This window comes from Rhipicephalus sanguineus, chromosome 11 (genome assembly GCF_013339695.2).
Source record: "Rhipicephalus sanguineus isolate Rsan-2018 chromosome 11, BIME_Rsan_1.4, whole genome shotgun sequence".
Taxonomy (NCBI): domain Eukaryota; kingdom Metazoa; phylum Arthropoda; class Arachnida; order Ixodida; family Ixodidae; genus Rhipicephalus; species Rhipicephalus sanguineus.
In genome coordinates this window covers 76,222,470-76,245,254 of record NC_051186.1, presented here as the reverse complement: position 1 = coordinate 76,245,254, position 22,785 = coordinate 76,222,470, and the positions used below count along the sequence as shown (strand labels likewise).

Sequence of the window (22,785 nt, the reverse complement as noted above, 5' to 3'; positions counted from 1 at the left end):
TCGTTACCGAGTGATCTAGATGTCAGGCTTTTTTTCCTTGCTGCCCAACCTGTACGGGAGATCCGTTCCAGAAACGTAAATTGCACTGAAGATCTCTCGCTGAGCGTCCGTTGTCCTGAATATGCCACAAGTGGTTTCTCGTGGCTTGAAGAAACAAGGTTTAGGGGAGTGTAAAAATTAGTGGGCAGTGAGCACGCTAGATAGAAAGGTGGAGACGCAAAACTGGTGTGTCGGGTTTATTTTGCAAATCGCTCGAGGTTTGCAAATTTTACAAGGTTACCTTTTCAATCTCATTCGTCATCAAGATATTGTGATATTCTATGACGCGGCTCCTTTGATGCACAGCGAATTAATCGTTGAGGTAACTGTAGTCGCGAAAACGGATCACATTTTGCGTCAGTATAGTGCTTCTTGAATATATTTTGCATATTTGACGTGATGTAATACTAAAGGAATTCTCTTTATTGCATGACAACCTAAGTTTATCCGGGCTCTTGTGAGTGGTAGTAAAACTAACTCTTGTAATTCGAAAAAGCTCGACGAGGAGAGACTGCTTATTACGAAGGAAATAAGTATAATCAATTCCTTATAATCGCTGCATGACTCAGATCGGTACCGTTAAAGTTCTCGGTACATTGCGTTACAACGGACAAAAACTGTCGGGAAGAATTCGCATCTGTGGAAGACTCGGTTTATGCATATGTGCTGGCTTACCTCATTTCGCATCCTTTCTTCGTTGTACTTATCTGCGATGACGATAAGGTGTAGCCTCGTCGTGGAGTAGGCTACGGCTGACTTGATGGCAACGAGGCCGAGATCAAAATGGTGCTCGCATATGACGTACACAAGGGTCATTTTCTCACTGTAAAGAGAGTGGGGCGTGAGATGCAAGTTTACACATCTCTTAAAAGAAATGAGTAAGGCATGTGAGAGCGCTGTGTGCTTTTAGATAAGACTCGATGATCGGCCCTCTACTGAAGGAAAGATCTTGGGAGCCTGGTCTCGCAGCACATCAGCCGAGAGAGTACTTGAAGGCAACATCATTAAGTGAGCGCCTGTGAAATCCTGCACTGTGTGTGTGTGTTGTGAAATGTTCCTCTCCTTCTCTCTCTCTCTTATTCCCCTACACATGTGTAGGGCAGTAAACTGGACGTAGTCTAGTTAACCTCCTTGCCTCTCCTATATTCCTTCTCTCTCTTATTCCCCTACCCATGTGTAGGGTAGCAAACTGGACTTAGTCTAGTTAACCTCCTTGCCACTCCTATATTCCTTCTCTCTCTTATTCCCCTACCCATGTGTATGGTAGCAAACTGGACGTAGTCTAGTTAACCTCCTTGCATCTCCTATATTCCTTCTCTCTCCCTCTCTTATTCCCCTACCCATGTGTAGGGTAGCAAACTGGACGTCGTCTAGTTAACCCCCTTGCCTCTCCTGTATTCCTTCTCTCTCTCTCTTGTGATGAAATATCAATCCCGTTATGTAGCACCGAGCAGCTTGGCTGGATATTGAGAACTTTAGTGAGCGTAGAACGATACGGCGCGCAGCGCTGAAGATACTGCGCGTGCTATTTTCCTCATCGACGGTGCACATGTATCAATCATCGTGATATTGACACACGCGGCGGTGGTACGCATTAAGACAATGCACGTTTCACTTGCAGTTGCTCAGTAAATACGCCTTGCTATGAAATACGAGTACTGAGCACTGAAGCGCCAAGAGGGAAGGTGAACGATAAATAATTTAGCAAAACCACGCAAAGCTGAAAAAGGCAGTGTTGCTTACCCGGACTGAGAGAAAGGCAAGTTCAGTGACGTGATCCTTTGTTTTGTAATGGCTGAAGCCTCCCCGACTACAGCATTCGCTTGCTGAGTATGAAATTTCATGATTGCTATTTGAGAACACATGCGCATTTTGAAAGAAGCAAGAGGTCCTCGTTGTCCGATGATGCCATCTAAGCGTCCCCAATATAATGAGACAAATTAATCTGGAAATAACGGCCTCCTGGGGCATGGTATGTGTCGCTGATGAAAGAACGCTCACTGCGCATGGTAAGCGGCATGGGCCGTTCTTGAAAACCTAACTGTTTTGTTCGTCATTCCATAGTCGGATACCACTTTAGAAGTCCGCAGCATTTCCTCCTCAAAGCCTGATGCACGCAATGGGCGCCCACTACATACTGACATCGTGATCTTGACGGCCGGTGACCCCGCCCTCGAAGAACATTGCCTAGTGAATGAGCGGGACTATTTCTTTAGTCGCTGAGGCGATCGGCTGGCGCGCTTTCGTTATCTGCGCGGGGCCTCTGCGGACTTCATAAGTTGTATCGGGCTATAGAACATGCCCTTATGATCTCACAGTCAGCTTGGACGTTGTGTTTTCTCGTTCCGCCCTCTTCTGTAGTGCGCCTCCAGCTTTCGCTGTGACTGTGCTGCGTGTTCCGCGCAGGCCTGGCGTATTTTCTAACCACAGGACACAAGTAATTCGCAGAAGAGGGTCTTCGGGTAGCATCACGCCTGCCAACGACTGTCAGATGTCACATTTTCAGAAAAGGAAGCTTCATTTGCCCACTCTTGCAGGCGTCTCGACGGTGTGCCGCCTGTTAAAAATTATTTATTTGGTACTTCTAAAGGGACCCTCTAACACTTTTCCAGACCTCATTGTTTTACATTTTTTACTTTCGGGTTCCGTAGTGTGAAGGCTGAAGAGATTAGTGCCGCAAGAACGGCAGCGATTGGGGCACGCACTCCGAACTTATTCAGCCTAGAACTCTCAAAATACAATAAAATGGAGGCCTACCCTCAACTCGATTTTCGCGGGGTCACCTGACCACGTTTCACTCGCCCTGTGACGTTTGATGGCGCCCCAATGAAATGAACTGAAAGATCTTACGTACGGGAAGCTTGCATACAATGTTGCCCGTTCTTTCCAACGCAATGATGACGCCGTTGCGATAGTAACAAACGATGTGGTACATTAAGAGTGAACTGCACTTGCGAAACGAGGCAGATCACGAACGCCTGTATCATGTTTTGTAGTTTTAGTCATCTTTCTTGTTGCGACGGCGTCTATATCAACGCTCTTACATTTTTTAAAGACGATAGTCTCTCTTGGGGAACTTATACGCAGAACTTTTCGTCTGTCTGTCTGTCTGTCTTTCTATTTGTCTGTCTGTCACCCGATTGAGCCACGCGGCCAAAGTTGAACCACTTGCCGAACGCCCAGCCATCTTGAACTAGTGGCTAGGTTCATACTTGTGTACATTGTGGATCAAAAAGCAAACATTACGCATATCTGAGGCACAACATCACTACTTAAGTAATAGGTGGTGTGTTCCTTTACTAGAAAATACATGGATACGTAATTCTAAGGACTCTAGTTTCTTAAGTTGCGCTGAAAATGCGACGCTATGCACGCCGACGAAAGCCCTCGGCCACGGAGGAAGGGCACAAGCTCATGTTTCCCGACGTATTGCCAAATGGCGTCCATATCTCACGCAGCGCCTCTTCTATCGTCTTTCGACGACATTTGCAGCGAAGCATGCAGATACGCGGCCAATTTTTTCCCCTTCAGTTTCTACCAACAACGGCGCCTGGAGCGTCCCCAGCGCGTTTCCTCCAGCGCCGTGGCGTTCGGTGCATTCTTTGCCGGGCGCTGCAGTATTAAAGCTGAAAAAGTCTAAGGTCGTTCGTCTAGTTGGTGTGCAGTGAAAAAAAGCATGCTAAAGAAAAACTAAACCCAATAATGACCCATTTTGTGAAGCAACGCCGTTAATACTTCTAACGTTACATTTATCCAGTCATAGGCCAGCGCTCATCTTCGTCCTTTCCGCCCGCAATAGTTCTGGCGAGCGCCACTACGCCTTGATGCGGTCGGAAGCGATGTAGGCGCTTCAAGAAAAGTGTTGGAGGGCCCCTTTAAGTGCGGATGACATTACGGGTCCGGCCATTCATATGATGTCATATGCTGTCGTAGCTTGGCGTAACGCAAGCAAAAAACCACGAAGAACATAGCCATCTGTAACATACTGAGCGCGCGCTCCCGCCAAGGAGAAGTCTTCTTCCTCTTGTTCTTCGAACGCCTTGATGATGATAAGTGCGGAGGACTTTAGGGGCCCGGGCTGTTGTATGCTGTCGTCGCTTGGCGAACCACAGGCAAAAGCGCGTATGAAATAGAAAAAAAGAGGAAGCAAGCGAGAAATTGAAAGAGGTAGAAAGAAAAGAAAAAAAAGGTGGAAAAGTAGAAAGAGCAAGAAAGAGAAAGACAGATAAAGACAGAGGAAGAAATAAAAAGAAATAAAGAGAGAGAAAAAGACAGGGAAAACGGAAAAGGACAAAAAGGAGGAGCGAGATGATGAAAGAAAGAGAACGCCGAGGAGAGACAAAGAAGGCTGCACAGCTCCGCACTTCCTTCAGTCTTAGCACGCCTAGTGCGAAGCTACCTTAATTGTTTTTGCATTTCGCGGTAACTCTGTGATGACCCTATGTAGCCGTAATCGTGTCCGTACCGGAAAATTTGGCCCTTCAAAAGATAAATGACTGGTAGCGCCTTTGCGCCCAACCACTGTCCAGAATTATGTGCAATGATGACTACCCCATGCCGCATATTGATGACGCCATATACTCCCTACGAGGACCAAATATGTCTCGTCCATAAACCTTTGCTCTCGACGTCGAGAGATCGTTGCAGACGACATCAACATTGAGGAAAATGCTTTGGAAGAAATCGCGCGGGCTCTAGCAATTTAAAGCCGTGCCGCTGGGCCTTTAACGGCAACTGTCCAGTGAATAATCAACCCCTCACGTCGCGTTTCTAAACGGTCTACTTGCCTGTGAAACTTTGAGAATTACCTCCAATGAACGGTACTCAAAACATTCGCTTTCCAAGCAATCGGGCGCTGTTGCCACACCTGGGAATTATCTCTCCAGTTGAGGAGTCTATCGTATACAACGTTCAAGTCCGAAAGAAGACAAACATTGAAAATATGGTTTAGTCTATGCAGTAGAGAGGTTTAGGGGAATATGAAGGCTTGACGTGGTGCGAAATTGCTGAACAATGCACATCTATGGATCCAAAGTTTCTATAAAGAGGATTTGTCAATGTCAGGGCACGTGGGATCCAGCTGCATTACCTGTTAAAAACTTGTCATTAGTATATACATACGGTTTTATGAATCTTAAAAAGGTTTTGTGCTGCAGCGAGGTTTAAAAAGATTTCTGTGATATTCGCAGAAGTTCTTTAAAGATGGCAAGAAATACGAGGTTTTTTTTTGTTATATACGAACTCACAGCGCCGCTGTTTTCGAGCAGCGACTGAGAAATACTCACCTCACAGGAGGCCTTGCAAGTGCCACAGAACTGAAGGTAGTAGATTCCTCGACTCTTTGTTCTGCTACATCACGGAACTCAGGCCAGTTTACTTTCAATTGACGATCCCCAGCCGGGTCACAAGAAAGGAGCCAAATACCATCAGCGCGCACAATGCGAAAAATAGGTGCGTAAGGCGGACATCGGCCATGATGCTCCTTAATCTGCGCTGCAAGAACAAGATATCGCCAACGCATTCTATTAGTCCTAAGAATGCTGAGTTGCAACAAATGTTGTGCGTAAATACAAAGGGCGGAACATCGTAGAGGCTATTAAATCGCTTAATTTGCAATGTTTGTCGTTCTGCGCCTGCGGGCGTTCATGTTTGTCACCTTGCGTTTTTTTTAACATGAAATTTCTTACTAGGAAGACCACAGAAAAACATGACAGTAAAATATACGTGACAGATGGGCTTCACTTTCTAGAGAACTGGAGTGCTATGTAGGACGGCCCGATTTTGGCGAAACTCGGAATCTTCCAGAGCTATGGCGACACCGCCTTTTAAACAAACTAACAGTATGAAAAGCTCAAATCCATCCCTCAGCGCGCGCAGCGTTCCATTGGTTACGATGCAACGCGGCGTCACGTCAATGGCGGTCGACAAAGTTGGGGGGCGTCCTCAAACCAGAGGCATCTTTTTTCATATGTTTGTTTTCATATGTTCAGCAGGCTGAGCAGTCGAGCCATGTAAAAAGCTGGAAGAAGCAAGGTAATCACAAGCTCCTCCGATGGCTCCAGCCTCACGCAGTAGTGCAAGCTGACCAAAATATTTTATACGCAAAGAAGCTGCTGCTTAGCGTTCGCCGCATGAAACACTTGACGCGCACGCCGGCACTATGACAGTCACGAGTTGAACTGTGGCCTTTTCAGAATCAACACCCGAGTTCGCGCGTCAGTCAGTTCGATTGACGTGCGCACACGGCAAAGATCGGCTCCGCCCACCGCGTTTGCTCTTGCCGAGGAACAGTGCTCACGCCGCAACGCCAGCGAGCGGCACGATTAATCTATGCGCTTACTCACGCAGACAGTGCACACGCGCACGAAGAACTAAAGGTTATACCATCACATGGCTACGATGTCTCGCATTCAATTTCACCGTGCTCACGACGTACCACTCACAGCCAGGAAGCAAGCGCCCCTGGTGGTATTTGCGGCGAGAAAGGGTACAGTAGTTGAACCCCTCAATGACGAAAGCGTTCAAGAACGAAAATCTAGCGGCAACAAAGAACTCTGACGTCCCCGGTGAACGTCCACTGAGTTCAATGAATTTGCTTCCTCCCAACAGCGAAGAGATTTTAAAGAGCACTCCCGCAATAAGGAAAGTTTCAGGTAGTGATCCGAACATTTTTTTTTGAACACATGAGCTAGTTGGGAACTTCGAAGTTCGAAAATTGCAGCACCGCTGATTCGACAAGTCCGGCGCATGTGTTTAAACGTATCTACCCGACGTATGTGGCGGAATCCCGCCAACAAGCATCGGTGCGACCATTGCTGTTTACATTCGGTCAGATAGTGATGATCGGAACAATACATCTTTTTTCCGTTGTTTTTTTTTTTGCTAACGCCTCTGTTGGCAACTACGTCGGTACATGACGTTTCAAGTGACAACACCCACGACAGTGACGTCATGCCGACAGACATTCTTTAGACTACGTCACTACTTCCTGTCGCGCGTATCGGCACGTGCACGCCGAGATCTCTCGCGCTTTGCTTACGTGCAGTGTTGTTTGGCTTTCCGGAAAGATGCCGCCTCCTATAGGCTTCCCAAGCAACGCTTTGCGGCGCTGCTGCTCTTGACAGACAGCACCATCTCTGGCAGAAAAAGAGAAACTGGGGTGTAAGCAGCGCGTGTTTTCCCTTCTCTCCACCGCGTTGATGCTCGCTTCTGTGCACGTGCAGAGCTCTCGCGGTGCACTTGCGGCGCCTCGCAATGTACCGCTTGCACTGCGGCTTCAAAAGGATTTTCAAGCTTGACTGGCACTTCCGAAAAGCGAACTTCATAAAATGAGAAAGGCTCGACAATCACGTTAACGGTGAAGAGCAGATGATCGACGACAACGACGCCCGACTCAAAGCGAAATGCATTTCCCAAGTCGCGATTACACCGTGTAGGACGTACACCTCGACGTAAGTCTCATTCTGTCATGTTAAAGATGAATAATGGTCCACATGCACTCCGAAATGAAGCCGTACACGGTATCGATGTTCTGCGGCGTGGACTACGAATCATATGATTGTTGTTTTGATATGGCATGCTCACAGTAGCAGCCGTGTACTTTCGTGAACAAACGTTTGCGGCGTGCGAAAAAAAAAAAGATTATACGGCCACGGCACTGCTTCCTGAGAAGGTTAGAGTCAAGTCCTCCGTGCCGCTGGAGAATCACCCGCCGATTAAGACGCGAGGCAGCTAGCTGAGCTTTAACCGCTGTGAAGCAAGATGAACTGCTCGCCTCGTTTTTTCGGCTCTCGCGTCATGCTTGCAGTCTCTTTTTGTGATATCGACTTGACAGGCGTATAAAACCTGCTGCGCGAACGAGGCTAGAAAATCGCACAAAGTCAGAAGGTGGTTACTTCAAGGTTGCAATTGCAAAGCATGTATTAAGTGCCAGTTATATTTAGCGGCTTAAATATATATTACCCTAATAAAGTGACAAAAACAAAGCAAACCTACAGAACGATGTCAAAGCTTGCTGAAAATGCACAGACTTCCGTTCCGGCGCGATAAAGCAGCCTTCCCGACGCGTGAAATGCAGGCGCCGAACTTCTGACAATGTGCCGAGTTCATTTGAATTCAACCAACCGCGCAACGCTAACGGTATAACGCGAATGTGAACGTTCAACAACGACGGGTAGGTCTCACGAGCACGGGGAATCAAAACACAAAGTTGCTTCACCTACAACCGTAACTGGACTTTAACAATGCGAGAAGACAGCGAGTAATCATTAGTCGCTGCGTGCATGCGCCGCGTTACTTACCGATTCAGGTAGTCGGAACGAACGAAAGCGATGAACTCAGACAGCCAAAATAGAAGGCGAGACAGCGCTCTCAGCTATCCACGCTTGCCGCCTTTATTTCTCGTGCGACACGCCCGGGAACCGATACAGTTTAACACGTGAATCGTGTGCCTTGGTGTTGTCTGCACTGTTGTGGCTGGCCACTAAACCGCAATACTTCGGACCACGCTTGCGCTTCCGCGGGGTCGCTTCTGCGATCGCGGAAATGCGCAGCTTCGCACAGCAAGAAGGAGGATACAACTTTATTGACGCCATGAAATGGGTCAGGTGAGGGGGGGGGGGGATGGGTGCAGGGAAAAGGTAGCCGATTGGCCCTCGGGCCGCTTTAGGTGGCCGAAAGTCCTTGCGCTTCGGCGACCCCCATGGCCCAGCACACTATCCGGAGTTGGTCGTCCGGTCGTGAGCTGCGCAAAGCAGCCTCCCATCGCTCCTGTCTCTCAGCCCCCTCAAAGGGGGGATTTGGCTTGTTTGGACAATGGCGATACGTGTGATTAAAGTCGGCTCGCGGACTCGAGCAGAGACGACAATGGGGTAAGGCGTCACCCTGATGAATTTGGGAATTGATGAAGTGGGATATTAAAGTGCCCGTTTGGAGTCGGCGCCAAACGATTTGCTCAGCCTGGGACAGCGATTTATGGGCTGGTGGGTAGATCATGCGGGAATTGCGGTAATGTAAAGTAATTTCATGATAGGTGAGTAGGAATTCCCGCGCGCTGCGAAAGGAAGGCAGACCGTCCACTGCCCGGTTGACGAGAGCTCGGGCTTGCTCATGGGCGGCTGTATTCCCGGGATGTCCACAATGCGCTGGAACCCACAAAATAGTGATTATTCGTTTAGGAGGAGGAACGAATTGTAGGATACGGTAGGCAGGTGCATGAATTCGACGCATAGCAAAGTTACGAATGGCCGTTTTTGAGTCGGAGAATATATACTCCGCCTGGGTGTGAGCAATAGCTAAAGCGATCGCAGCTTCTTCCGCCTCGATTGGTTGAGCGACTCGGTCGAAAGTGGCGCAACAGAGTAGCTTGTGGGAATTATCTGAGACCGCCACTGCGAAGGCAGGACGATGGGAGTATTCTGCGGCATCCACATAGGCGACCGGGGTCGAAGATGCGTAGCGCTTATGAAGCGAACTAGCCCTGGCCATTCTCCGGTCGTGATTATGGGTTGGATGGGTATTTTTGGGTAATGGTGGGATGAAGAGACTGTCGCTAACGCACTCGGGGGGTGAATTCGTGGGGGTGGTGCATCCTATGAGGTTGATTTTGAGGCGCTGAAGGAGCAGCCTTCCTGTTTCGGACTGGGAAAGACGAGTATAATGGCTAATGAGGTGTGCTTCGACTAATTCATCAATCGTGTTATGCACACCCAACTGGAGCAGTTTACTCGTGGCGGTACTCTTAGGAAGGTGCATAGCAGTTTTATATGCTGTGCGGATGAGGCGATCTACTTGATCTCTCTCGAGAGATGAAAGGTGCAGATAAGGGAGGGAATAAGTCATTTTACAGAGGCAGAATGCTTGTACAAGGCGGCGCGTGTCTGCTTCACGCATGCCTCTGTGACGATTAGAAATCCTCTTTATGAGGGCGGATATATTCTGCACCGACCTCCGTATCGCACCTATAGCTATGGAATTGGAGCCGTTATTGGAAATGTGGAGGCCTAGAACTCTGATGTTGTTTACCTGAGGGATGAGTTGATCATCCAGATATACTGATATTGCCGGAGGAAAAGGGTCTTTGGGGCGAATGAGAAGAAGTTCTGATTTAGGAGCTGAGCAGCTGAGGCCGATGCTCCGCGCGTGTTCTTGTACCGTTTTTGTTGCTCGTTGGAGAGTATATTCGATTGTGCCACAGTTGCCCGTGGTGGTCCAAAGCGTGATGTCACCGGCGTACAGTGAGTGTTGTAGGGCCGGTATGGTCGATAATTTTTGCGCGAGGGGGATTAGAGTTATATTAAAAAGGAAAGGAGAGAGGACGGCCCCTTGAGGAGTGCCCCTACTGCCGAGGGTGAAGGTCGGGGATTTAACCGATCCTAGATGAATCTCCACGGTTCTGTTCGATAAAAAGGCTGTAACATATTGATAAGTGCGCGAACCCACGTTTAGCTGACTGAGATTTTGGAGAATAGCTGCGTGTCGTACATTGTCGAATGCTTTAGTCAAGTCGAGTGTCAATAGTGCTTTTGTAAGATGGGGGAAGTCCCGATTTAGTACCTCCTCTTTGAGTTGGAGCATTACATCTTGAGTGGAAAGGCCTGCCCTGAATCCAAACATGGTAGGAGGGAAGAGGTGATTTTCCTCCATGAATCTGTTTAGACGATTGAGGATTACGTGCTCCATGAGTTTGCCTGCACACGAAGTGAGGGATATTGGGCGCAAATTAGCTAGGTCGAGCGGTTTGCACAGCAAGCCTCTCGGTTCAACGTACCCAGTTGACGGCCCCCCAGTTACCCGCACCGAGCGAAGAACGCGTGCGCACGTGCGCTACCGCTACCGTGAAAGGGGCTGAGTCGGCCGCGCCTGAGGTTCAGAGCTTTCCGACAGAGCCGCAGCGCGGCTGGCGCGGCGCTGTCGTCGCGCCGCAAACTTGAGCTTGAGTTCCGTATTAAAAAGTGTCAGTTTTTGACATTTCAGGAGAAGACTAGGACTATCGCCGAAGCGGCGAAAGGCAGAAAAAACGCGGATATTGCAGAGGAGTTCGATAGAGCAAGATCAGTGACTTCTTTAAATAAATTTTAGTTGCGCGAATTATTTGGTTTGCGCATTTTTTTATTTTTGCGACAACGAAATTCTCATAAAAACAAGCAAAAATCGCATCATGAGTGATTTCGTTATTGAGGGGCTCGACTGAATTTACTTGTTTGTGGAGACATTGTTTCTGCCGATTCTTTACTGCAGAAAAACCTTCAGACGTGTAGTGTAAGTAGCAGTAACCTGTCCATTTATTTATCTGTAATATTTGAGAGAAGCGGAACGAGCTGCGCCAGAGTGCTGCGTGTGCGCCCTTGTTGCGTTCGAGAGTGGAAATTTCCATGTTGTAGGTGGAATGAAAGAACTTGCTCGAAAGAGGACAAACGCCCACGAACGCGCCTGTGGGAGGCGCGATGTTCAGTTGGCAAAATGATAGCGCGACAATCACGCTGACGTCGCCGCACTGTTGAAATGTTGACTGAGTGGCGGCGCTGACGCACTCGCACCCGGTGTTGCTTTGAAAACCGTCGCAAACGCCGCACATGCGTTTGTGACCCCATGCTCGTTCTTGTAGCCGTTTTCATACCCTTGTAGCCGTTTTTACTGCCCTCTTGTCATGACCGCCGTAGTGCGAGCTCAGAGCAAACTCGTTTTAGCGAGAATCTCGGGCCACCCTGCATAGCACCCTTAGCCTCTGTCCGAACGGAATAGTCGACGGCTGACTGCCGATCATTTCGGAAGTGGTTGCTCGTAGCTGCTGGCAAAAATAGATTTATTGGCCTGGGACTAATATTTTCAGTGATGTTATAACACCGTCAAGTCGTCTTTGCACCTAATGAGCCTACACAGAATTCTGTCTTTTCCTGCTTTAGCACCGGGCTATCTTTCACGAGGCGTATGATATTACCAAAAGCGCTGTCGTGCCTGATGGACAAAATGTTCGCAGTATCCTCCCATATGCTACATGGAGTCCGGTAGCGTTGCGGTTTCTTGTCAACAAAGTGAAAGTCATAATAATTGTTGATGTATTACGTCCCAAAACAAAAAAAAAATGGTTATGAGAGACGCCACAGTGGAGGTCTCCGGGAATTTCGACCACCTGGGGTTCTTTAACGTGCACCTAAATCTAAGTTCACTGATTTCTAGCACTGCATCACCATCAAAGTGCCGGGATTCTATCCCACTACCTCTTTGTCAGCAGTCGAGCATAGAAAGCGAAAGTGAATATTTTAGAGAGCCCATTGAAGAAAACGCGATCAAGCTATGCCTACCTACAGAAAAGCAAGCACCAAATAAAATGTCTTGCCAAGGAGGCTGCTTTTATAAACTCATGTTATGAAAAAAACCTCATGTTATACAAGGAGTTACACTGACTAAAAATTACTACTTGAAGCTGGTACGGTTACAGGTGAATCTTTGGTGCAAATGGTACAGGTCTGAGTTAGATGGCATGTTGAGAAACCCACTGCGAATAAACGTTCGATTGTTAAATGTCTTATGTGGATGTGGTTCACTTATACCAAAGTTTGGATCGTGGGAACAAAATCTCGAAACGGGCACGGCAGCAATGTCACGCGATCTAATCGCTTGTAATACATGAAAACTACCGATATGAGCAGCTGAGCAAAACTTCGTTAGCATATTCGAAGAACTATATAAAATACAGTGCAATATGGAACTTGAGAATCAAGGTAAGTAGCTCAACTCGGGCGCAACGCGCATGTTTCTGCAGCCTTCTCATCGGCGGCGTAGTGTTAGGCGAGCAGCGCCACACCGTGAGGTACACGTGAACCAACGCGTCCGCGGCGGTCCCATTGTATGGCGCGGGAATCGACAGGCGTAGTTTTATAAAGGAGGCGTTGACCCCACAAAGCACTGCCGAAACAAAAGTGTTGTGAAATCGGCCTCAGGATCTCTCGATCAGTCCTCTCTACTGACGTGAAACATACATATATAGCGTAGTTCCTTGCCGGTAAATCTATTTCTGCGGCGGACATCAAAGACACGCGGCAGTTGACTAAAGAAACAACGTTTGTAAAGCAGGCATGAAACCCATCTGTTTTAGCAACAGGTCGTTGAAGTTCAAATAAAACTGCGCAGGGGACGGAAAACACGTAGGAGAAGTACGGAGGACAAGCGCGTCCATGCGAAAGGCTGCCATCGAGTGCTTCGTAAGACAAAAACTTGCGCTATCTACCTGACGTGTGCGCAGGTGGTGGCCAATCAAAAGACCTTCGCATTTTATTTAAACATCGTTTTTAAAATGTGCGCTTTCATATTAACGTACAGCTGAAGATCCTTCGCTGTGTTCGCCTGCTCTGGTTTGTCGCTGGTCATCCGATGGGAACAAGGCTCTCGCACGTGATTTTTGGTCCAGGAAAGCTTGGTATAGAATTTAAATCTGTTCAGTTCAGACGCACATTGGTTGCAGCGGAGAAACTAAGATAAAAAACGCCTAGACTACTCCATCTGTATGGGCTGCACAGTAAAAACAAAAAGAGAAAGAAAATAAATAATTATCGGCGCTGCAATAAATGTATAAGTTGGTGAATGAGTGCATAAGATATATGTGAATAGGCAAATTAGTCAATACATAGGAACACGAAAGAACCAAAGAAAGCAACATTACAATAAAGCGCTAACTGAGAAGTGTTCCTTGTCTAATGCAAAGTTCGGAAACACATCTTGCTTTTCTTGTTTTGACGAGGGCACAACATCTATTCTAAATGCAAATGTGCATGCCTTCTGATCAAAAGCACTATATACCTGTGAAGGAGGTGGTACTCGGGAGCTGTATATGTTTTTCGTCTATATAATCCTGTTAAGGTTCGTACTGTGTGTGTGTGTGTGTGTGTGTGTGTGTGTGTGTGTGTGTGTGTGTGTGTGTGTGTGTGTGTGTGTGTGTGTGTGTGTGTGTGTGTGTGTGTGTGTGTGTGTGTGTGTGTGTGTGTGTGTGTGTGTGTGTGTGTGTGTGTGTGTGTGTGTGTGTGTGTATTGTTGAACCTGGCTCGTTGATTACATTCGTGCACAGAAGTATGACCATAGAGGAAGAGCACGGAACAAATACCTTAGCGCTATCCGACTAGTTTAGGCAAGCACAAAGATAAATATGGTGAATGTCGCTGTCAGGGGAGAAAAGGTTGTGCAAGCTTACTTCCTGAGACTTTTCGCATATAGTCGCTGAACGCAATATGCTTTGTCGGAGTATGCGTGCACATCCAAGCTTCAGTTTTGCCAATAGTTGCTTACTGCTCATACTCCGTACTGACGCTGAATCACTGTGAAAACTGAAGCTGTCAACATTTACGTTAGTAGAAATACACTTTGTCGCGGAGAATCAAAACATTACACGTGTTGATTATCGGGCGCCGTAAATTTGTTGAATTACAGATGAGGGGGACTCACAAGCATGGAAAAATATCCGCTCCCGATTGTTCCTGCAGCGACGACACGCACCATACTACCGAGAACATCTCGGAAGGAGGGGAGGGATGGATGACGTCAGCGCATCTTGAACATCTACGTTTGCAGAAATGTCGGGTTCACAATGCATTCTTTCTGGGCGTTCTTGACGTCATTTGCGGAGAAAGACGATGTCCTTCCGAAGACAATGTGAGAATCGAAAACTCGAGACGTAGCTTAGTGTCTGATAGCTTAAACATGCCGGGCGCGTGCAGCCGAGAAGCTGTCTGCCACTCAAGCGGACACTGCACCATGACAAAGTGTCTTTCTTTAGCTTATTTTAGCTAACCTTGCATCTACGTCATTCGATCTCTCATAATAAAAAAGGAGAAAAAATCATAATTGGGTGGTCAGGTAAACGCTGGTCATTGTTTTTTTTTCATCAAATGACATGTATCATTAGGTATTTTATTCAAATAGAATAATTACCAAGCCTCTTACAGACCTGTATTCAAAAACGAGAGTTTTTGTCTGGCGCTCTGCGCTGCTACCTAAATTCTAAAGCATCGAAGTTCGGCAATATGTATGTGGCTTCGTATATACCAATTTTGACCGACCCTTCACAATATTGGTCCGCAAGTGGTGTGTATCCTTAATTAGGCGGTTAGTCCGCAAGTCTTTTCTTTGTTTGAGCGAACGAGACACCTACTATAGTCGGGTACAACTTTAGAAAAAAGCGGCATTTGCACCTCAAAGGCGGATGCACACGCGCTTCCACCAATGGGCGCGCGCTCTAGACTGACGTCACGAGCCGGACGGCCGGTGCCTCCGCTCAAGGAGAAGAAGCGGGACTATTTCTTTGCCGCGGAGGCAATCGGCTGCCGCGCTTCGGTCATATGGGCGGGGCCTCTCCTTTTTTCTAAAGTTGTACCCGACTATAGTCCGGGTTCAAGTGTTGATGATGATTAGATACATGCTTGAAAGATGAAGCCCATGCACAATGTTCACATTAATTTTAATCGTGCGCGCAAGAGGCCAGCCCTGCCATGATTTACATTGGCCAGAAACGGCGACCTAGATATAGTCCTGCAGGCGCTTTCGCAGTGAAATGAGGTAGCTCATGGACACAGTTGAAGAAAGAGGGCTTCCATACAAGTGCGCTGCGCAGATTGCGCTTGCAGAAGGTGCGCGGATGGTGGGCAAGAAAGCGTGAGTCATTCTTCTAAGTTGTACGCGAGAGATTGACCTAAGTGGCACTTCGTAAAACGCAATACTGACAAGCATAGGCCGGCAAAAGAAACGGAGCTCACTCAGATTCACTAAAGAGATACATATTCGCTCTGGGCTCACTCGGACTCAGACTCATCAAAATTTTCCTCAACTGGACTCGCTCAGACTTAATTGCTCGGTCTAAGTCTTAGTGAGTCTACTCATGAGTGCGTTTGCCGACCTATCTCTGCTATTTCGAATAGAGAAACCAGATGCTAGTTGTTCGCGCGGCTTCAACAAGAATGTTCAGTTTAGTCGGGCTTCCGTCCGACTCGTGTCTTCACCCTACGGCATGCTTATTTAATCGGAGTAACAGAAGCTGACATTGAACAAGCTGGCGCATGTTTTGGGGCGTATTCGTCTCCGAACGAAGATTGCAGCTGTGCGAAAAACACCACAACCGAGCTCACTCGGACTCAAGCTCACTAAAATTTTCCTCAACCAGACTCGCTCGGAATCAGTCTCACTGCTCGAAGGGAGTTTGAGTGATTCTACTCATGAGTGAGTTTGCCGACCTATGCTTGAAAGAGACGTTCGGCAGAGCAATTGCTTGTCAGGTCTGCCAGACTAATACCGCCTGTGGCGTCACCACCACCAAAACCACCACAAATGGTTCGAGACGTGTAAGCATAATTATATCGTAACTACGGCAAAGACGGCGAGAAGAGCTTTCTGCAGGAGTGGCGCGGTAACTGACAAGCAAGGTTTAGGGTATTTGGGTTTTGGGTTTTGGGTTCGCTGCAAATAGAAGCCTTACTTTTCCAGTCATTCACTTCGGCCGGCTGCAGTATTGGCCGTGTTGATGCAACATGATTATGAGTTCAAATCAGCGCAACACACAGGAGGGGACAGAGGAGAAGACACAGAGTGCTGAACTTCCAACAATTTATTTATGTGAAAAGCCTTCTCTTTTTATACAGTTACACATTGTTGCAACAACCATGCGCGAAACACAACGATACTACAAGAATTCATCGCGTAGACAAACATAAGTGAATCTTTTCTTTATCAGTGAGTGCGACAGAAGGGAGACTAACACAACCATCCTTTACAGAAATAATCTTTCCTGCCTCGACGATTTCGCGTATGGTGCGATCTCCGCATTTTGCGACTATCCTACAATCTGAATATTTTGGTCTGCACCCATACGTGCTACAGTGAGCAGAGAGCCACCCTTGCTTGGAGCGATCAACATTATACAGATGTTCTTTCAACCTATCATTTAAACAATGGCCGGTTTGGCCAACGTAATATTTTCTACATAATAGGGGCAGCTGGTAAACAACATTACAAAAATTGAGCAGTGTATGTAAAATGTCTGTCCCAGCGTCCAGACTCAATCGCGAGTGTACTACCAACCATGCAAATTAAGCTAGAGATTGTGTTTGTAATGTTGTCTAAGTTGTCTCTCTGTCCCTCTCATATGCTACGGAGATGGCCACTGCAGACGTCCGGATGAACTCGTAACTTTGGCTGATAATAGTGCGGCCTACAGACAGGAAGCAAGATACATTGAAAACGAACGACACTAAGCATCTGCCAACGTGGAAGCAGCTGTGTCATCTGCAATCAGTGTGGTTTCTTCGAACGTCATCTGCCTGGAGAAATTCTGAGAACACAATGCCACGACGTATACTTAGTACAGGCAGAGGCCGGTTCGAAATGCCGTGGATTTCACGAAACCGCAAGTGCGTCTTTGCTGCTTTGCTTTTTTTCCTCCATTTTGTGCTGCACTATGCCATTTCATGCATAGGTGTTGTAAATGAGTTAGTGCAAACCTTCATTTAAAAAACTTTAGGCGACAATAATGCCTCCTAGGAGACCTTAAGACATACTCATAAAAGCATTGAGGAAGACAGATATCGAAATACATGTATTGTAATCCTCGAATACAGATACATAGGTCTTTGACGTAAAAGGAGTTAGTGCAAACTTTCATTTAAAAACTTTAGGCGACAATATTGCCTCCTGGCAGACCTTAAGACATACTCAGAAAAGTATTGAGGAAGACAGATATCGAAGTACATGTATTGGAATCCTCAAATACAGATACTGAGATAGGTCTTTGACGTAAAAGGATGCTCCCGAGTTACTTTTGCAGAAAGATCACCTTTTAGGTTATTTCGTTCCTTGAATAAATGCGCTGCAAATGACTGCTTGTGATCATGTTAGTTTCGTTTATGCTTTGCGCTGCAAGAAATCTGAACATGCACAAAGCACACCTTGTTGCATCTGTTTTTTTTTTTAGTTTGGCTGTCATATTCAATGAGGGCCCGGATAACTGCCCCTTCATGGCGGTAACTGTCCGGGTTCAAGGACAGCAAGATTGCAAATTCTTAGCTCAAGTGAAATTTCTGCTAATAACTGTCCTTGTCCGGCGAACCAGAAAACTATCATCATCATAAACGGGTATGTGCCACAGAAATTAGGGTAAACACCACTAATGACTACTGGCCCACTCAAAACGAAGAAGGCAGCAGTTCGCCCAACAAATGGCTGCGAAGCAAAGGCGGCGAGCCGAAGACCCTGAGAACGTACAGCAACAGAATACTAGGGAACGGGGAACGCCACGGCGGCTGCGAGAAGACCCAGACGTGCCGGAAGGCCTGTGCTAACGACGACGTGCCCGTAAATCTACGAGAGGTGCGAACGCTTGGTTTCAGCGCGAGGTTCTGTGTCTGCAGTTTCGACATCTGTGTCGTGTCTGTGACTGCCTGTGGTTTAACTCGAACTCCTCATTGCTGATACTCAACGTAGAAACAACCCAGCATCACCTAACTAAAGCCTAGCAACGACCTAGAAACAACCTAGAAACTACCTTCATCACCTAGCTAAGGCCCAGGAGGAACCTAGAAGCAACGACGATTAGTCTTCAGAATCGTCCAGTTTCGTAGTTTCAAGCCTTGCGCGACTTAATGCAAGCTACACCAATTTTTAGATGTCAAAGTAAAATCAGGCGGTCTTGCATTCGGTACTTATTCCTGCAAACCAACGGAAATTCTTAAACGAAGTTCATCATTACGCGTAACTGCAACAGGTGAGCAAACTAAATGCGCTGCAGAAATTCCAGATCGGATGATGTGAACTGAGCTGAAACAAAGATCGCCTATGTGTAAAGGTTGATTTTGCTTGTTATTGGAAAGTGATTACGGTAATAGATCGGGGAGTTCATAAATCCAAGCGGGAGCTAAATTGAAACCAACGGAAGCGCCAGCAAAAAAAAATTAATCTAGTGCTATAGAACACGTAAGTGTGAAACGCTATCTTCCTGGCACGAAGCGTAAGCTGCCGTTGTACAAAAGTGAAGCGCACCGCCGAGGTCACGCAAAGGTTCTATATTGAAAATTGATAGACAATGCGAAATTCTTTCAAATCAGGCTAGTGTGGCAGCCACGATGGTTCGAATGTGAGTAGTGCATGCGAAATTAGGGCTGATGAGTGTAGTGGTGGTGATGCTCATTAATATTGCGTATTGGCTCTTTCCAGGACCTTCGCTTGCCGTTCGTATGCAGGAGCATCTCCCGGTGCTGTCTATGGACATCGCGGAAAGCTATCCGATCAGTACCTTCTGGTATGCACACATATAACGGCCCACTAAATATCACATTATTCTGTTTTTCAGCCCGACTATTGTTACCTAGTAAAAAAGCTGATGTGGAGAGGATCGACCTACGATTGTTGAAAACAATTGCAGGGGTGACCATGCGGTCATTTTCTCGAGTTAGAGTGCTGATGTCTATGGATGCATCCGAAGTGTATTCGCTCTTCTCATTACGCGTGTCATTTCAAGATATTAGTTCACGCGCTATAGCAGGCACTCCTTCACAGTATGGCTACAGTCCAAGGCGATATTAGTTTTGCCCGTCTTTGGGACGCACCGGAACAGAGAACGTTGATGCCGCACTGCCGGTGCCACCGACGACATCGTTTCTGAGGCATGATACACTGCTGCGGCTGTTTAAAGTCCAGCTCTGGTAACCCATCCTCGATGGAGGCGAAAATGCTGGAGTCGCATGTACTTCGATTTAGGTGCACGTTAAACATCCCCAGGTGGTCGAAATTTCCAAAACGCTCCCCTACGGCGTCTCTCATAATCATATCGTAGTTTTGGGACGTTAAACGCCATCAGTTATTATCCATTCTACATAAACTATATGCATGGCACACTGAATTTATAATAATTTACTCTTTTATCTGCAATTTATTTATCGCTTGAACACCAATCAAAAGGAAAAAGATTTTGCTCTTTTTTTCTATGGTCTTCCTTATTCAAAATGAGCTATTTGCCTGTACCATCAAGCCTGTCCAACCACCATTTTGATCCAACACAAATCGTGGTTGTCAGTAACCAGGGTATGGCAGCGTCCATGCAGATATAGACGAAATTTTTTATACCCCAATCTTCAGCTAAACATTCGTGCTCTGTTATCAAACAGTTCTGTTCCGGACCAGCTAGGTAGCGACTGCTATACGTGACAGCGCTCTCTCTAGTGAGGCGTTTAGGCGTACAAACAGAGCAGCGATCCAGAAGACACTTCCTTCGGTGTGCGAACAAGCAAGTGCATTTTGATCGAAGCAACAAGACAGTGTAGGATGCTAAAGAACGCTTGAGCAGCAGACTAGTAGTCATCTGTCCAAGTGAAGGCCGTGCTCATGGTCAGTAGGTTCTGCAGTGGCGACGCCGTGGCAGTAAAAGACTGATGGAGCCACACCCGGGAAACTGCGCGAGTGTTTTAACACGAAACTGTTTTATACCGGGGTTCACCAAGATTTCAGTGACGTATTACCGTCACGGAAATGACGTCAAAAAATGCAGACGATCAGATAACTAAGAAAAATGTTCCAGCAACGGGAGTTGAACCCACGACCTCTCGGTCCGCGACAATACGCCGGGCGCGCTATCTACTGCGCCACAGTCACACTCTCTGGAGACTTTACAAACACGCCTTTTATATCTCACACTTTCCTCTCACAGTGCTCTTGGTCGGCGGGGTGGTGTCACCGTCTGGGAGCGGTAAAGTGAAGCAATGCACTATCAGCTCCTGCAAAGCGTCGTTGCAACGCGTGCGTCCCATTCGGTGCGTTTACAATTGAAGTGCAAGTTTGTCAACGCCTTAAAACACCGTCACGTCGCGACCTTAGCCTAAACTCAGCCTCGCTCATAGCACCCATCCATATTAAAATAGCTCTGCGACACGCGCCTGCGTCGCCTGGCTGTAACACCGTTTTCCCCGCTTACGCTCACCCCGAGAAAAATCGCAGCCGGGCTAGAAGCCAGACACGACGCGCGTCGCGTTTCCCTCGAGTCCCGCCATGGTGTTCAATCTCTCCGCCGCATGCTCAAGTTCTGCGTCCAGTCAGCGACGCTCTTCTGGTTGTCACACCACTTTCTCTTATTACGCTCTCCCCGTGTACTACTACAGCTACCACAAAGGTTTGTTTAATCATTGATCGTGGACGATAGTCGTCGGGATGGAGATGTGCTACCAAGCGTCAACGTGGGTGCATCCACGTTAAACGGTGATATAACTGCCAAACACCAATAGACATTGGCAAGCTCTCTTATATCAATGTACTGTAAAAATTCAATTACATCTGTGAAGACACGTTTCACTTTCGTGCTGTACTGATGATTCCTATAATGGAGGGAACAACCATGCTTTTTTTTTCATTTTCTTCACAAGGAAAGCGGATCACCTTATCTGTATGTTGTCCAGCGCCACATTTGCTGATGAGTGGCTTAAGAGACTGATGGTATTGCTGGCGAAGAGGTCGTTCTTGTGTTGACCTGAAGACCATTAGGAAATCACATTAAAAAACATCGTCCAAGCGGAGAAGGTGCTAACGAAAAATGTGGAAACGTGCGCTGTAATCTAAATAAAACAAACAGGTTTTTCGCTTCGAGTCACTTAAAGCTCTGGCTATCATGCCTTTAAACGTTCCTCCATGGTTACATAACCCGATGGTCAGCACGTTGAATTTATAAGTGTCTGCGAGCATTTGTCAAGGCACGTTTTTCTTTGCTCACTACTGTTATAAGTATTTGCCAGAAATTTTATAGGAGATCGATCCTTGAACACTATTAGGCGCGTTGAAATGATATAAGGCGCCATCCATTACAGGAATCGAGTGCAGGTCCTTGCGCTCCATCATTAGTGCTCAGTTACTCACGCAAAATCTTACACAGCCGTCAGCCTTTCAAACCGTCACACTGCAGACGATGAGGACATGAGCGTCAGCCGGAAAATCTCGCATTTCAGCATGCCAGCAACGTTGTCCTCTTAAGATTTTTCTACTGCGAGAAAGATACACGATATGCTCGAAAGCGTACAACCTAGCTATTATAGGTTTCTACACGATGCACTGCGATGCCACTTGGTTGTGACGATGAAAGACGCTGCAGCACCGAAGAGAAGGATTCAGCTCTTAAATGGGGCAAGCTGTGCCCAAAAATCAACACACTCACCGTGCTAATGATGCGCCGCCTATGGTCGTGAGTTGTCGAGAACCCGGTCAACAACTCTCATGCGCTGGCTTTTCTGCATGCGCTATCGGTACATGTCAGCAAAATCCGCTGTTCTCATCGCGCACACAAACTAAACTACAAGAAAACAAATATCCGGGAATATGCCGATGCGACTCATTCAGGGTGGCTTGCCACGCTCTAGCCCGTGCAGCAGTTCTGGATGGTCACACCCACACACAATGAAACAGAGAGGCCAAGTAGGCGTGTTATTCTTTGCGCGGCAACAAGCAAGACGCAGAGGCATCAAAGTACAGGTGGCTTGTCAGAGTCTTTCACCTTTCATTTCCTTTCAAAGAGCACAGCAAAGACGCAGGAAAAGATCATAAAATGCGGGCCCAGAGCCCAGCTGCGCGTCGTGTGAATATTATATAGTGCGAAGCTTTTTACCCACTCGTTGCTGCGCGATTTTCGCGGCGTCCTGCTCAGACAAACATGTGGGAAGATCTTGGAGACACTGCCAAAAAAAGTTGGAAGCGCGCCGCCTGCTGCTACTCCGAAAGGCAATACAATACGTCATC

General features: G+C 47.1%; 1 protein-coding gene across 2 annotated transcripts in view; it reads right to left on the bottom strand.

Annotated features, from left to right (window-relative positions):
* The window catches only part of LOC119374181 (glucoside xylosyltransferase 1), a 51,088-nt gene extending 28,627 nt beyond the window's left edge, over window positions 1-22,461 (bottom strand). The window contains exons 1-3 of one of the 2 annotated variants that reach the window (XM_049410910.1): window positions 22,208-22,461; window positions 5,325-5,532; window positions 715-862 (exon numbers count right to left, since the gene is read on the bottom strand). The gene's annotated coding sequence lies outside the window, so the exon portion shown is untranslated. The remainder of the gene's footprint in view (window positions 1-714; window positions 863-5,324; window positions 5,533-22,207) is intronic. The other variant, XM_049410911.1, reaches the window with a different exon arrangement.
* Window positions 22,462-22,785: the final 324 nt, after the last annotated feature.